General features: G+C 47.3%; 1 pseudogene across 1 annotated transcript in view; it reads left to right on the top strand.

Annotated features, from left to right (window-relative positions):
* Nucleotides 1–3,169, top strand: part of LOC308075199 — a 74,386-nt pseudogene extending 71,217 nt beyond the window's left edge. The window contains exons 21-24 of the transcript in view: nt 124–136; nt 1,373–1,448; nt 1,573–1,977; nt 3,076–3,169. The product of the transcript in view is annotated as an uncharacterized misc_RNA (transcript). The remainder of the gene's footprint in view (nt 1–123; nt 137–1,372; nt 1,449–1,572; nt 1,978–3,075) is intronic.
* Nucleotides 3,170–4,934: the final 1,765 nt, after the last annotated feature.

Raw genomic sequence — 4,934 nt, forward strand, 5'->3', positions numbered from 1 at the left:
GGCAGTTCGTTTGCTGTGGTTTTCCCCCACAGCAAACGAAAAGGAGAGAAAAAGGCTTTTCTTTTTTTTTTTCAAACAGGAAGTAAACGTGCAGTTTTTTTGGTGATCACGTGGTTTACTCAGATGGTGATCGCTGGTTTGCGAACAGCGCCATCTGGTGGTTAAACACTGAAAACACCTGTAGCTGTACAGTCAACCCGATCTCACGCGACTTAGTTTACATTGCACGGAGGTGTCATTCCGTGCATAGACAACTGGAAAACCCGGAAATCCGTGCATAGCCGCCTCGCATCTTCCCCATTGTGACTAAACCATTTCGGAGGCGCACAGTCTCAAGGGAACTGGAGCCACGTGAGGGACCACCGAGTGAGCTAAAGCGAGCGAGTTGCCGTCCCGAACGTTGTGACGTTCACTTGAGCCTACTCAGCGCCGTTTGAGTTATGTACCGATAGGCACAGAATCGTAAATGTTGTTGTGGGGACTGCTCTGCTTCCGGGTTTTTCCGGGTTGCAACTGGTTACGTGCACCGTGGGACTCGCCTTACATATGCACAGATTTTCTGGTTTTCTAGGCGACTATGCACGGAGTGATGTGCACTGGGTCCGTGCAATGTATATTACATTCTGTGAGATCAGGCTGGTACAGTTGTTAGGTATTTATATTGTTATGTATTGTTTTGTACTACAACAGAGTAGTGACAATAAACCAAACGTTCTAATGATCAGAGTCTCACATGATTCGTTTGAGTCTGTATCATAATGGGCACTCCCTCTGTCTTTGGTGTTTGGCCCAGGTGGGCGTGGCTATATGCTTAACCCTAACCCAGAGGTTCCCAAACTTTTTTGGTCGGGACCCCAAAAGAGAAATGTGATGTTTTCCCGGGACCCAAACTACTAGTGAAAATAGCAGATCTACAAGCTCACAACGCGTCGCATCGTGACGCGTTGTGAGCCTCACGATGCGACGCGTTGTGAGCTTGTAGATCTATTGTAAATGCTATTTTCACACGTTTTTTACGTTTTTTTTTACTGTATTTTTTTATGGAATTCAGATTTTTTTTATCTTATGAATAATGTATTGTGAAAAAAAAACGGAAAAGGAAATTGAAAATCTTTTAAAATATTAATGTTTTTTTTAAATAAGAAGTAAAAAAAGGGATAAAAACTCATAAAAATGGGTCTGCGACCCACAAATGGGTCCCGACCCACTGCTTGGGAACCACAGCCTTAACCAAAACCTCAAAATCGCCTCAAAACCACCCCCCCCCCCCAACAAGGCGAAACAAGAGAGAAAGAGGGAGGAGTCCTGTATCAAATGACTCTCTCGCTTTCTAAAGTCTCATCATGATGAACTAACTGTCTCTCCTCCTCAGCAGAACAGAAGCGTGCTCCTCCCCCCGTCTCCCCCAAGCCCCGCGGACCCCCCACCGCCCCCAAACCCTCCTCCAAGCCCTCCCCTGTCACCTCCTCCCCTATCACCCTCCTCCCCCGTCACCTCCTCCCCCGTCACCTCCTCCCCTGTCACCTCCTCCTCTGTCGCCTCCTCCTTGCTCCCTGGCCCTGTGCCCCCCAGCCCCACGACCCCCTCCTCCTCCTCCTCCTCCCCCCCGCTGCCGGCCCCCCCTGACATGGTCACCTCCTCTCTGTGCCTCATGTCACCTCCTGCCACCTCCCCCTCCCCCGCCCAGAGCCCCTCCACCCCCTCCCCCCACCCCGTCAAGCCCCCTCGCTCCTCCATCGCCGGGCTCTCCATCGACCTCCTTCTGGCAGAGGAGGAGGAGAGGAAGACACGCCCCCACGAGGAGGAACGGGAGGAGCAGGAGCAGGAGGAGGAGAGGAAGAGGAGGGACACGGAGAGGCAGGAGGAGGAGAGGAAGAGGAGGGACACGGAGAGGCAGGAGGAGGAGAAGCAGCGCTTAGAGGAGACCAGCGCTTCCTTGACTGCTGCTCTGAGATCTGTGGAGGAGAAACACAATGAGTGAGCACACGCACTCACATACACACACACACACACGCACAACACACACACGCATGGCACGACATACCATGTACGCGACTACACATAGTCGTGTACCATGTATGCGGGAGACTACGCGTAGTAGTGTACCATGTACGCGAGAGACTACGCGTAGTAGTGTACCATGTACGCGGGAGACTACGCGTAGTAGTGTACCATGTACGCGGGAGACTACGCGTAGTAGTGTACCATGTACGCGGGAGACTACGCGTAGTAGTGTACCATGTACGCGCTACGCGTAATGGTATGCGGTGCTGTGCAATTCAGGTGGAAATAAGACATTAGTCTCGATCCGCTGTGGTTTAAGACAGCGGATCAAAACGTTGTCAGATTTGTTTTGGTTATTTATCTATTTTTGTATTGTGAAGCGTCCTTGGGTTTCTGAAAGGCACTATATAAATTCAAGTTATTATTATTATTATTATTATTCCAATGTTTTTGCACCTATATATTACTATTGCAAAAAACCACATTGTAACGGAAATTGAATTTATATTCCCGTTTAATTATGGATTTACATTTACTATTATTGATTATTATTCATTCATTATTCATCTAATTCGAGTATTACTGTATGTATGACTGGATTCTGAATTATTATAATCATTACTACACATTGTTATGATTATGTCTGAACGGAGTGTCATTTTCATATAATAAATCTATTCATTATGTTATTGTCATCTGTTCAAATGAAATGAATTTAGTTGCAATTCTTATAATCTCTCACTGAGGAAATATTAAATTTCCTCTAACGCATACATGGGCAACTGGCGGCCCAGGGGCCACATGCGGCCCCCACCGTCACTTAATGCGGCCCGCAGGTTAATATCAGAATAGTGATATATTATTGATTTCAGATGTTTAAAATTCCAAACATGCAAGCATGACCCGCTTTAATTACTTCAGTCTATATTAGTAGCTCAATGACTAGTATTACAATTCTATTGTCTTTTTTATGTCCAATGTATTCGTATTTAAGTTCATAACATTTACAGAACTAAATGCATTTGAAATTAAATTTCATACTTTACCCCCCCCCCCCCCCCCCCCCCGCAGCTCCCTGCCCAGTGACCAGACGGCCTCCATCCTGGACGACATCGGCAGCATGTTCGACGACCTGGCCGACCAACTGGACGCCATGCTGGACTGATGCCCCGCCCATTACCCCGCCCCCTCATCCTCCTCTCTCGTGTTAACGGATCAACATTAACGGCATTAGCGTTTCCCATATGGCTCCATGCTAGCGCTAAGCTGATGCGTGAGTGACGTGCGTGCGAGAGCGCCCCCTAGCTGTGCGACAAAGAGAGAGCGTCCACGGAGGAGGAGGAAGAGGAGGAGGAGGAAGAGGAGGCGTGTCCTCTCAGTCCCCACAGCACCCTCTGGTGGCGGTGGCGATGAAGAACACAGCTCTAAGAGTGCGTCTCCTTTTGCTAGCGGAGGCCCCTCCCACACCTCCATGCAGCCAATCACAGCCGGGACCTTAATGAGACGGGCGTCGACTAATCTGCAAAGACTCAAGGACAAAGGACATAAAACGACAGACAGACAGACAGACGGATGATTTGCAAACAAAAAGATCAAAGCACATACCGACGGACCAATGTGTAGCTAGATACAAATAGTTCCACTTCCTGTTTAAAAAAAAAAAAAAGCACACAGTCTGACTGCTTCCCGTTAGCTGTCTTGACTCCCGTCGCCGTGCCAACGGTTGCTTCTTCTGTCTTCTGATTGGTCCCCTGCATTTCCTGGTCTGAGTGAGTGAGTGAGTGAGTGGAGGATTGTGGGTAGCTGTGTGTTGTTGTTGTGTGTTTGTTCTTATTGACGTTGTTGCTGTTGTTGTTCTGTTGTCGTTGCCGTTGGTTGTCGGTTGTTGTCATAGTGTGTGTGTGTGTGTGTGTGTGTGTGTGTGTGTGTGTGTGTGTGTGTGTGTGTGTGTGTGTGTGTGTGTGTGTGTGTGTGTGTGGCCCCCAGCGATCCTTGCCTCTGCGAATGTCACACATGTGGTAGGTAGTTCATTTTTGGACACACACATGCACACACACATGCACACACACACACACACATGCGCGCGCACACACACACACACACACACACACACACACACACACACACACACACACACACACACACACACACACACACACACACACACACACACACACACACAGTACATTATACAACTAGAAAAAGGAGCACAGGTCTCCGCCAGGTCAGGTAGGTTATTGTGGGCCAGCAATGTTTGGAATTCGCCAATTAGGATGGAATTTGGAAAATCGGACGGATCCGTCTTGATCACTTGACTATAGAGACAACGTGTAACGATATGCGTGATGTTTGGACAACATTTGTAGGAGTAATATATGTTTTTTTTGTGTAAAAATCTGCCTCCTGGTGGCGCTATAATGAGGCAATGTTAAAAGGGTGGCATTTGTTCCTCAACGTAGTGCGAATGTGCGTGCAAAGTTTCATCGCAATTGGACATGAATTGCAGCATTGTGTTCAAAAGAGGCCACTCCTTCAAACTTTAGATGTACATTTTAGCCAATCAGGATGGAATAAATGAAAAATCAAACACATCCGTCTTGATCACATGACTATAGAGATCATGTGTACCGATTGGCGTGAAATTTGGATAAAATCTGAAAGAGTAATGTCAAAAGTCGGCCTCCTGGTGGCGCTATAAAAGGCAGATGTGAAAAATGCAGGGAAAATGTTTTTTCCTTGGCCTCTGGGGAGTGCACATACAAAGTTTTACACAGATCGGTTCAGTTATAGGTAAAAACACAAATCGGCCTGTTATAGTGCCACCATGAGGCTGATTTGAAGAAAAAAAAATGAATTTCTTCCTCGGCCTATGGTGAATGTGTGTGCAAAATGTCAGGAAATTGCATGCTATGTTCATGGTTTGAGGCATT

The sequence above is a fragment of the Gymnoscopelus braueri genome, assembly GCF_963280865.1.
Source record: "Gymnoscopelus braueri genome assembly, chromosome: 2".
NCBI classification, from domain to species: domain Eukaryota; kingdom Metazoa; phylum Chordata; class Actinopteri; order Myctophiformes; family Myctophidae; genus Gymnoscopelus; species Gymnoscopelus braueri.